The sequence below is a fragment of the Dendrobates tinctorius genome, unplaced genomic scaffold (genome assembly GCF_039654945.1).
Source record: "Dendrobates tinctorius isolate UK_male_01 unplaced genomic scaffold, ASM3965494v1 ptg000047l, whole genome shotgun sequence".
NCBI lineage: Eukaryota > Metazoa > Chordata > Amphibia > Anura > Dendrobatidae > Dendrobates > Dendrobates tinctorius.
In genome coordinates, this window is record NW_027361715.1 from 12,448,847 (window position 1) to 12,461,437 (window position 12,591).

The window sequence follows — 12,591 nt, forward strand, 5'->3', positions numbered from 1 at the left end:
TATATACCATATATAACATTTCTATATGGTGACATGGGAAAATGGAAAATAAAAAAACAAACATTTTCTAATCTAAAGTCCTGATTTAACCCCTTCTTTCCACTGCCATTTTTTTCACTTTCTTTTTTTAACATGTCCACCTCCTCAAGAACCACAGCATATTATTTATTTCTCCTGAGCCTGATCCTTATACTCCCCCCGAGACATACATGACACATTGAGGAACGTGTCCTCACCAATGACCTATGTTTAATCCACCTTCGGTGACATGCGGACACTTTTCACTTCTATAAGCAGAAGAGCTGCAGGGGAATGTTCAAGGTCATATCTGCAGAGAACAAAATGTTAAAATTGGTGACGGGCAGCTACTAATTACAGGAAGGAAAAGTTGTCGCTGAAGTCATTTGGTTCCCGAAGAAGCCATTGTTTTATTGCGAAAACATCAGTGTTTATGACAATAACAAGGTAACACTGATTAACACTCCGAAAATGTGGTGACTCTGCTCCGTCATGGCAGAGTCACCTGTTTGCACTTGTAGATGTCAATCATTTCTCGGTTTCAAATTTTATGAGAACATTAAGGAGGGTTTATGTCTCTCAACTAAATGCTGACAGTGAACCTGGGCGTTGTAGCATGGCCATTTACAACGGAAGTATAAGGTTTGATGCAGCCATATATAAGGGGCAACACACCTGTAAGGTCAGGACGTACTGAGCCACCACCACCACTCTGATGATGCACTCTGCTGCCTCGCACCCTTTATATCCAGACCCGATAACAGCTGATTGGAGGGCTGCTGGGAGTTGGACCCCACCGATCTGATATCCATGCTCTATCCTCACGATGGGTTTGTAAGCTCGATGATACTTGTCTGGAGTAGGGTTCCCCTCCAATAAACTGGCACTCTAAAGGGGTAGATGCCAACTGTGAACTCCAATACAATCCACACTTATATACATTTCCCTTGGTGCATAATTCCGGCCCTCCATTAGATGGATACACAAACTGAACAGGAGAAATAGTGTTGTAAGCGCTGGTGTAGCTGCAATGTCTTGCCCTAGAGAATAGCACTCCAATCCAATTGATGAAGGTCTGGAGTTGTGAACCATAGTCATTTTGGATTGCTTAAACGGGAGATCAAGGACTATTATTTTTTTTAATATGGTCATAAAAAATTGACAGAGGCACCTACCTGCCTGTTTTAACTGGCGCCGGCTCAGAGCGGTCACCTACCGCTCCTGCCGGCGATTCAGCTGCTCCACATCCATAAAGCAGCTTTTCCTCTTCTGGGTTGCTCTGTGAATAGGGAGTGACTGACGACAACACATACTGACAGCTGCCCACATTTAGGTAACAGAGAGCCGGCTGTCAATCAGCATGACATTGGCAGTCACACTCTGTCAAAAGAGCAAAGCGTGACGTCAACAGAAGCCGCTGAATCGCTGGCAGGAGCAGTCTGTGACCGTTCTGTGCCGGCACTGGACACAATAGGCAGTTAGCAACCACCTGCCTGTTACACCTTAGGTCCATAGTGAAAAAATGCAATATTCTTGGATAACCCCTTTAAGAACTGAGTCTTCAACCACTACATTGGAGTTGAGCTTTTTTTTCCCAATACTACGGCTACACGATCAATATTAATGTTGTGAATATTGTGAATTGCAGCCTTTCTTCAAGATTGCAGGCCAGCGTGGTGAGAATCCATTTTTGTGATCACCCCCAGAGATCCACGGGTCATACAGGGTCTCGCTGGTACAAGCGTAACCTTCTTTTCATGTCATAAACCCGGGATCTCCATACTGGCTGCAACGTACTTTACATTTCCGTCCTGGGAGCATAGATTATACTACAAAGTCTTACAGTAAATATATCTCTGCCCCTTAAACCCCCCAAGGCTTGATCTGTTATCACTAGATTAATCAAGGTTACAATTTCCAGGCATACCTGGAAGCAAAGATTAGGGGATTATCTGAAGCTAATTAAATAAACCCTGGTATTAGCCTGTATTCTCACAGGATGACATTTGTTTACTTTCTATATTGCGGACCACCATGTACAGCTCAGCAAACATATACTGGCTTCCCAGGTAGCGTGGGGGGAATTTACAGAGTTACTGCAGATTGCTAGCGATATCGCTATGTCTGATACTTACCACCGACCGCTCCCCCGCTGGTTATCGCTGATCGCGCGAGAACATCCTGGACCGTTTCTCGTCGTCAGCTTCCTGCTGTGGAGACGAGCGACGTGTGGAGCCGGGCGGGAGGAAGCAGGATCGCCTCGTCTGACAGGTAAGTAGCGACCCCGACCCCTGCTATGTCGCTGGTGAGATCTGCCTGTGTGGCAGCTCACTAGCAACCACTTAGCGATGCACCAGCGATCCTGACCGCGTCATATCACTGGTCGGGATCGCTGGTGCATCGCTAAGTGTGACAGTACCTTTATTGATTTGGACTGGACAACCCATTTGAAGTGGCATTCCCATCTCCAAGATCCTATCTCAATATGTAGTAAGTGTAATAATTATATTAGCAAATGCCTCCAATTAGAAATGTAGTATAGTTCTATTGATTTATGATGTTGCTTACCCCATGTGCAGGGCATGGCAGTAGCTTAGGAATCCATGGTTACGACCAGTAACATCTAGCTAACCAACTGTCATGTGGTTGTAACCATGGATACCTAAGCTACTGCAATGCCCTGCACATGGTTTAAGAGACATAGCGAATCAGAAGAACTATACTACACTTCTAATTGGAGGTATTTGCTAATATTATTATTATACCTACTACTTAGTGAGATGGGAACACCCCTTAAAGGCCTCCATACAAATTAGACTAACGGCTGAATCTGCCCATATTTACAGTTTCAGTCAACAGTCTAATGATTATGGGGGCTCCTGGGAAATGACTGTCAAGGAGTTAAGGATCCGGCCTGTCTGATTTCAGAGTGTCAACCTTTTGTTCTCCCTGAGATAAGCTGGGGGGGGGGGGGGGGGGGGAGGTTTGATGGGGGGGCCTCTCATAGAGAGCACAGGAGCGCTCGGCAGCTCGAGGTCTCCTGTGTATGGGAGAGTCAGGAAGATAAATGCTGGGCAAATGATCAGCCGAACCATCGTTAGGGCGAAGGCGATCTGACTTGTGTGTGTGAGGTTTGGCTTTACCTTATGATGCCCATCTGCTTGAAGAGGACATATGGAGGACTTTCACAGTGAGTAAAAAATGGGTTATTGGGACTATTAGGTCTATTAACTATTAACTATTGGGACTATTGACTATTGACGAGGCAGAGTAACAATGTTCCCTTATAGTAAACCTGTCTCATTATCAGCAACACAGAACTTGCTGATTTTACAAAAACTAATCTCAGATTTCGCTTTCCCTATGTGTGGGTTTTGCGCTTGTTTCTCATGCTGGGAGGCAGCGACCCTTTGATTTTCAGCAGAAACCTCACATGTATCATGAAATCTCCTGGGAAAAGATTAATCTCTATTAATTCCTGTTGGCAAATCTCGCTGTAGAAGGGTTTTGTCTACTTCCTTCAGGCAGACACAGATCCTGTGTAACTTGTTTCCTACATTCCCTCGTAGTTCGCTCGACACAGTACCTTCCAGGTCTCTCATGTGTTTCTAGCTTTATTTTTCCATCAGGTGGTATAATTCTGTAGATTCAACCGGCAGCATTTACGGACCGTGGGAATGTAAAGGTACCGGAAGTGAAGTTCGTTGGATGCAGTGAAGAGCAGGAGGAAGAGAAGGGGTTAACAAAGTTTACTTTGAACAGGTTATTAAGGTATAAGGGATACTCCGCACAGGGAGATGAAATCAACAATGAAATGGCACAGGAACACTGAGCGCAACAACAGAATTTGCACAAAAACACAATATTTGGGGGGGAAGAGGGAATGTACGAAAGAGGTAACTTATCGCTTAAAGTTCTTGTTGGGGTGAGGCTGGAATATCTCCTGCCGACGTCGTAGATCGTGGACAATGTCTCTGGCTCTGTTGCAAAGGAATGAAATGCACTGTCTCCCGACCATGCCGATGTATCCGGGCTTGCTTTGCTTGGGTGCGTTGGTAGGTAGAAACAGTCTCTTTTGTTGGTTCCTCTGGGATGTCCCAGAATATGAGCAGCATACAGGCTCGCAGGCCACGGCAGCGTGCAAACCTCTAACAGGCTCGCTATGATCAGAGCGAGTAAAATTATCTTTCACTACGAGTGATAAGGACCGGACTGGTACGGGAACTGGTACGGAAACGTCCAGGGGCAGCGCAGTCAGGAAGGACTCCGATGGTAAGTCAGTCTGCAGGGAAATAGTGTATGCGGCTTTTGCTGTCAGAGCAGTGGGAAGGGAGTCAACCTTCTCCTTGTACTCGTGTCGCCTTCCCTCCAAATGTCCCCTGTTCCCGCGCTCCGTCCTTTTTATCTCCCCCACGCCCTCTACTGTCCAGTGCAACAGTCCTCTCCACTCAGATAAATCATCCCCCGGCAACAGTGGTGACAGTCCCGATAGTTCCGGCCCCAAAGTGCATAGAGAACCGCTGACTCTGATCTGACCCCAATATATCTGCAAACAGGAAATCACTTTTTTTCCTTCCCAGAAACCAACTTTCAATTAGCTTTATTTCATGTGACAAAAAAACGCATGAAATGAAAAAACGTAACAAAAACGCAATTGACCTGCCAGTGACCTCAGATGCAGATTTCACCTGCGTCAAATACTGAGCTATTCCTGACCGTGTGCACAAAGCCTTATAAGTATATGTCTATGTTCTGTAGAAAGTGAGATTTTCACAAGACATTGTGTCCTCTGTCCCAGAAGGAGAAGTGTAAATCAGACATCATTCCGTAGGTCCAAGTATCTAAGTGCTTGTGTTCTGGATCATGACATAACATATCATTGTCCTGATCTTCTAATCATTAGCACAATTTATTCTTTCCAAAGACCTTACAAAGGACCATGGAACATTCATCACGGTGGACGAAGGGCGATTCAGACAGCTAAATAAAAAAGGGTTCTTTACAGTTAGAGCAGTCAGACTGTGGAATGCTGACCACAGGAGGTAGTAATGGCAGACACTATAACATCACTTAAAAATCGGCTGGAGGATTTCCTCACAACAAATACATTGGTTATACATAATTTGGTGATGGAGAATGAATAACTGGTAGAGAAAGGATGAACCTGATGGCAGATTCTAGCAATTTCAGACATTTTATCCTGATTCATCAGTTGAAAAATTTGGAACTGCATGAGTACGCCAAAATGTTGGAGCAATTTTTGGAACCAACAAAAAACCCCAGTTCAAGAGAGGAAGAAAGCCCATTTTTGACTTTGCGCCAAATTCTTGAGGTGCGTGCACCATTTTGATGAACTGTACGTTATTCGTATTCTGTGGGTTTTCAGGAAACATCAGGGTATTTGGGGTAGAAGTTACAGCGGCACCTGGGAATGGAGGCCTGATGTGGGCAATGATCCCTCGGTAAGATACAGTATACAGGACTATAATCTGCATGTAGGACTAGCGCCATTGGATTTTGAACACTTTCACTCACTCCAGCCTCTGGGAAATCTGGGTCTCGTTAGTAAATGAGATCGCGGAGTGAGAATAGATCTATACGGCCATGTAAACAAGGGGAATAACAGGACATTCATATTTCACCAAGCTGATTGGGAATTCCAGGTGATCACACGTGTCATTTGTATCAGGCGGTGATGTAGAAGAATGTGACAATTTATCAATACCGGGGCAAGCTCAGCGTGATGGACACCAGAGAAATGGGATCTAAATGGATTTTATGGACATCAATTAACCTGAGGTCATACAATTTATTCCTCACCATCCAGCGGCTGAAAGCATACGGTGTCCAGTATCACATGAATGGTACGTCAGATGAACACTGATTTCTGTGAAATTACATTTTATAGATCTCAGAAGCTGCGAGTATATGAATCTGGAAATGCCAACATATGGATATAAAGGTACGATATTTAACCTTACAGTGATGGTTTTATGATTTAATACTGAGACAGTAAAGCAGACTTGTCTGGTACACAGAAATACACATTTTTGTTGTTAAGAAGTTATAAGGGTTAAAAGTTGACCAGCAATTTCTTATTTTTCTATCAAAATTTACACAACCATTTTTTTAGGGTCCACCTCACATTTGAAGTGCGTTTGAGGGGCCTTTATGACAGAAAATACCCCAAAGTGACACCATTCTAAAAACTGCACCCCTTAAGGTGCTCAAAACCACATTCAAGAAGTTTATAAACCCTTCAGGTGCTTCACGAGAACTAAAGCAATGTGGAAGGAAAAAATGAACATTTTACTTTTTTCACAAAAAATTTAATTTAGACCAAAACTTTTTTATTTTTACAAGGGTATCAGGAGAAAATGGACCACAAAATGTGTTGTGCAATTTCTCCTGAGAACACCGTTACCCTGTATGTGGGGGAAAGCCACTGTTTGGGTGCATGGCAGGGCTCAGAAGGGAGGGAGCACCATTTGCCTTTTTGAAAGCAAAATTGGCTGGAATCAATGGCGGGCGCCAAGTCGCGTTTGGAGACCCACTGATGTACCTAAACAGTAGAAACCCCCCAATTCTAACACTCCAACCCTAACACAGCCCTAACCCCAGCACACCCCTACCCCCAATCCCAACCCTAACCACAACGATAACCCTAATCCCAACCTTAATCCTAATCCCAACCCTTACTCTAATCCTAACCCCAACCAGAACCCTAACCCCAAGACCACAACCGTAACCCAACCCTAACCCCAACACAACTATAACCCTAGCTCTAACCCCAACCCTAACCCCAACCTTAACCCTAACTGCAAAGAATGGAAAAAAATACATTTTTTTAATTTTATTATTTTTATCTAAGTGGGTGACAAAGGGGATTTGATTTACTATTTTTTTTATTTTGATCCCTGTGATAGGGTTTATCATATTGATCAAAATGAACCAATAGGAAAAATTCCCTATTGCTGCTGGTTACCGGCAGGCAGATCTTGGCGGGCGCACTGCGCCCGCCCCAGCCATTTTCTTCCAGGGAGTTGATGTTGAGGGCTGGGAGACGGAGCTGGAGGGTCCGGGGATGGCAGAGGTACCGGGGGAAATGGTTGGGGTTCCCATTGTTCTCTCCTCTGGTATGCTAGATCATATCAGAGGAGAGAGATATGAATGGGAAATTGTACTTTTTTATTTTCAATCACCATTATTCGGTGAATAACGGCGATCACGAGACTGGGGATGGTAAACACCAACCGGAACCATGTTCTCCAAGGTCTCAGCTACCCCCTCTAGCTGAAAACCTGGAGATTTTCCGAAGCTGGGGGGCACTATACTCTTATTTCACAGCGCCGTTAAAAAGTGGCACTGAAGAATAAGACCCCTTAACTGCTGCCGTTAAAAGGCGTATCAGCGGTGGTTAAGGGGTTAAGTTTCCTGGGTGATACAATCATACTTTTCTCTGCAGATTTTCCAATGCTGAGCTCTGTATAACCCCGCCCACAAAACTGATTGGTTGCTTTCTGTGTACACTGCATATTGATAGAAAACAGCCAATCTGAGGTGGGGGCCGGGTTACACAGACCAGGAGACACAACACACCTAGTCCTGTAGTGATAATCTCCTGATGATAAAACACTGATTTTATTGAAACAATAACACACAGCCTAGTAAGTGACACCTTGCTGGAATCGGGGTCTTAGTTCCTACCTGACGCTGCTCTCAGATTACATAACAAAACCTTCTGACAGATTCATGTTTAAAAGGTCCCATAACCATGTTATCGATCCACAGAAAAGGTTATAAATGTGTGATTGTTGGGGATATGAAAGCTGGGACCCCAACTGATTACGTGAATGGAGTGGGAGCGAACATGTGCCACTACTGCTGCGTTTGCTGTCTATGGGAGTGGTAGTGGTAATGGTACATGCTCAGTATCATTTCATCCAGACAGGACTTTCACAATTTCTTGGCACTGGCGGTAGCGTTAGCAGCCAAAACCTCAGCAATCATCCATTTATTATCTATACGATCGATAAGTGATAAATATCTAAGATAGGTAATAAATATCTATAAAAATAACAAAATGATTACAATAAACAGGTGATAAATATCAATAAAAATGAAACAATAATAAATAAGTGATAATATATATGGGACACCCGCTGCAATCATTGTGACCCGGTGTCCACAGATTGAGTGAATTCACTACTTCGAATCTGAGCGTCAACGACCTCCCCTGTTCTTTATACTGCAGCTCTGCTTGGTTACTTCTGCGGATCATGGAGTCAGTACACAGAGAGATAATTTCCTTAATGACTATAGCTGGCATGTTTATAAACTAGACACAATTAAACGAGCAGTGAGAAAGAGAAGACTACAGGGAAACTGTCATACAGTTTGCCCAATTTGCCAAATGAGCCTGATCTAATGCATCCATCTCTGGTAAGAATAATACAGATGTATACAGTCATGGCCAAAAGTATTGACACCCCTGCAATTCTGTCAGATAATACTCAGTTTCTTCCTGAAAATGATTGCAAACACAAATTCTTTGGTATTATTATCTTCATTTAATTTGTCTTAAATGAAAAAACACAAAAAGAATTGTCCTAAAGCCAAATTGGATATAATTCCACACCAAACATAACAAAGAGGGTGGACAAAAGTATTGGCACTGTGCGAAAAATCATGTGATGCTTCTCTAATTTGTGTAATTAACAGCACCTGTAACTTACCTGTGGCACCTAACAGGTGTTGGCAATAACTAAATCACACTTGCAGCCAGTTGACATGGATTAAAGTTGACTCAACCTCTGTCCTGTGTCCTTGTGTGTACCACATTGAGCATGGAGAAAAGAAAGAAGACCAAAGAACTGTCTGAGGACTTGAGAAACCAAATTGTGAGGAAGCATGAGCAATCTCAAGGCTACAAGTCCATCTCCAAAGATCTGAATGTTCCTGTGTCTACCGTGCGCAGTGTCATCAAGAAGTTTAAAGCCCATGGCACTGTGGCTAACCTCCCTAGATGTGGACGGAAAAGAAAAACTGACAAGAGATTTCAACGCAAGATTGTGCGGATGTTGGATAAAGAACCTCGACTAACATCCAAACAAGTTCAAGCTGCCCTGCAGTCTGAGGGTACAACAGTGTCAACCCGTACTATCCGTCGGCATCTGAATGAAAAGGGACTGTATGGTAGGAGACCCAGGAAGACTCCACTTCTTACCCCGAGACATAAAAAAGCCAGGCTGGAGTTTGCCAAAACTTACCTGAAAAAGCCTAAAACATTTTGGAAGAATGTTCTTTGGTCAGATGAGACAAAAGTAGAGCTTTTAGGGCAAAAGCATCAACATAGAGTTTACAGGAGAAAAAAGAGGCATTCAAAGAAAAGTACACGGTCCCTACAGTCAAACATGGCGGAGGTTCCCTGATGTTTTGGGGTTGCTTTGCTGCCTCTGGCACTGGACTGCTTGACCGTGTGCATGGCATTATGAAGTCTGAAGACTACCAATAAATTTTGCAGCATAATGTAGGGCCCAGTGTGAGAAAGCTGGGTCTACCTCAGAGGTCATGGGTCTTCCAGCAGGACAATAACCCAAAACACACTTCAAAAAGCACTAGAAAATGGTTTGAGAGAAAGCACTGGAGACTTCTAAGGTGGCCAGCAATGAGTCCAGACCTGAATCCCATAGAACACCTGTGGAGAGATCTAAAAATGGCAGTTTGGAGAAGGCACCCTTCAAATATCAGGGACCTGGAGTAGTTTGCCAAAGAAGAATGGTCTAAAATTCCAGCAGAGCATTGAAGAAACTCATTGATGGTTACCGGAAGCGGTTGGTCGCAGTTATTTTGGCTAAAGGTTGTGCAACCAAGCATTAGGCTGAAGGTGCCAATACTTTTGTCCGGCCCATTTTTGGAGTTTTGTGTGAAATGATCAATGTTTTGCTTTTTGCTTCATTCTCTTTTGTGTTTTTTCATTTAAGACAAATTAAATGAAGATAATAATACCAAAGAATATGTGTTTGCAATCATTTTCAGGAAGAAACTGAATATTATCTGACAGAATTGCAGGGGTGTCAATACTTTTGGCCATGACTGTAGTTTCTATTACATAACACAGCACAAAACATCAGCAAGCAGAAAACACTATACTAAACAGGATCCAATGCAAACAAAAACATTTATAGCAACTCAAAAATAAAATATTAAATGCTAAACAAAAAAATAATCACTGGAATAATACTAATTTCCCTACTTACAGCCACCCAGGAAATGTTCACGCGGATAACCTCTTAACCCAAAAAAGCATCAGAACGGCAGCACAGTTCTTGCTAGTCCTCCCCATAGCCCATCTGTATGGGTCGCATGTTAAATGAGCAATAATTAGAGTTCATTTGTTATTAGTGGCCTGCCAGCTGCAGCCTTTCTCCAGAAGGCAGAGAAACCCCTTGCCTTATGTTGTCATATGTGACATCTAGTACAACATGGCAGTAGTCTTATGTTGGTATATTTATACATCTAGTACAACATGGCACTGGTCTTATGTTGGTATACTTCTACATCTAGCGCTACATGGCACTAGTCTTATGTTGGTATATTTATACATCTAGTGCTACATGGCACTGGTCTTATGTTGGTATACTTCTACATCTAGTGCTACATGGCACTGGTCTTATGTTGGTATACTTGTACATCTAGCGCTACATGGCACTAGTCTTATGTTGGTATATTTATACATCTAGTACAACATGGCACTGGTCTAATGTTGGTATACCTCTACATCTAGCGCTACATGGCACTAGTCTTATGTTGGTATATTTATACATCTAGTGCTACATGGCACTAGTCTTATGTTGGTATATTTATACATCTAGTACAACATGGCACTGGTCTAATGTTGGTATACTTCTACATCTAGCGCTACATGGCACTAGTCTTATGTTGGTATATTTATACATCTAGTGCTACATGGCACTGGTCTAATGTTGGTATACTTGTACATCTAGCGCTACATGGCACTAGTCTTATGTTGGTATATTTATACATCTAGTACAACATGGCACTGGTCTAATGTTGGTATACTTCTACATCTAGCGCTACATGGCACTAGTCTTATGTTGGTATATTTATACATCTAGTGCTACATGGCACTGGTCTTATGTTGGTATACTTCTACATCTAGCGCTACATGGCACTAGTCTTATGTTGGTATATTTATACATCTAGTACAACATGGCACTGGTCTAATGTTGGTATACTTCTACATCTAGCGCTACATGGCACTAGTCTTATGTTGGTATATTTATACATCTAGTGCTACATGGCACTGGTCTAATGTTGGTATACTTGTACATCTAGCGCTACATGGCACTAGTCTTATGTTGGTATATTTATACATCTAGTACAACATGGCACTGGTCTAATGTTGGTATACTTCTACATCTAGCGCTACATGGCACTAGTCTTATGTTGGTATATTTATACATCTAGTGCTACATGGCACTGGTCTTATGTTGGTATACTTCTACATCTAGCGCTACATGGCACTAGTCTTATGTTGGTATATTTATACATCTAGTGCTACATGGCACTGGTCTTATGTTGGTATATTTATACATCTAGTGCTACATGGCACTGGTCTTATGTTGGTATACTTCTACATCTAGCGCTACATGGCACTAGTCTTATGTTGGTATATTTATACATCTAGTGCTACATGGCACTGGTCTTATGTTGGTATATTTATACATCTAGTGCTACATGGCACTTGTCTTATGTTGGTATACTTGTACATCCAGTGTTACATGGCACTAGTCTTATGTTGGTATACTTGTACATCTAGTGCTACATGGCACTTGTCTTATGTTGGTATTCTTGTACATCTAGTGCTACATGGCACTAGTCTTATATTGGTATACTTGTACATCCAGTGTTACATGGCACTAGTCTTATGTTGGTATACTTCTACATCTAGTGCTACATGGCACTAGTCTTATGTTGGTATTCTTGTACATCTAGTGCTACATGGCACTTGTCTTATGTTGGTATACTTCTACATCTAGTGCTACATGGCACTAGTCTTATGTTGGTATTCTTGTACATCTAGTGCTACATGGCACTAGTCTTATGTTGGTATACTTCTACATCTAGTGCTACATGGCACTTGTATTATGTTGGTATACTTGTACATCCAGTGTTACATGGCACTAGTCTTATCTTGGTAGATTTCTACATCTATCGCTACATGGCACTTGTGTTATGATGGTATACTTCTACATCTAGTGCTACATGCCACTTGTCTTATGTTGGTATACTTGTACATCTAGTCCTACATAGCACTTGTCTTATGTTGGTATACTTCTACATCTAGTGCTACATGGCACTTGTCTTATGTTGGTATACTTGTACATCTAGTGCTACATGGCACTTGTCTTATGTTGGTATACTTGTACATCCAGTGTTACATGGCACTAGTCTTATGTTGGTATACTTCTACATCTATCGCTACATGGCACTAGTCTTATGTTGGTATACTTGTACATCTAGTGCTATATGGCACTTGTGTTATGATGG

At 42.5% G+C, this 12,591-nt stretch overlaps 1 protein-coding gene across 4 annotated transcripts in view; it reads right to left on the reverse strand.

The window, feature by feature from the left end:
* Positions 1-12,591, reverse strand: part of BCAR1 (BCAR1 scaffold protein, Cas family member) — a 198,713-nt gene that overhangs the window by 58,300 nt on the left and 127,822 nt on the right. The gene's annotated exons all lie outside the window — the stretch shown is intronic.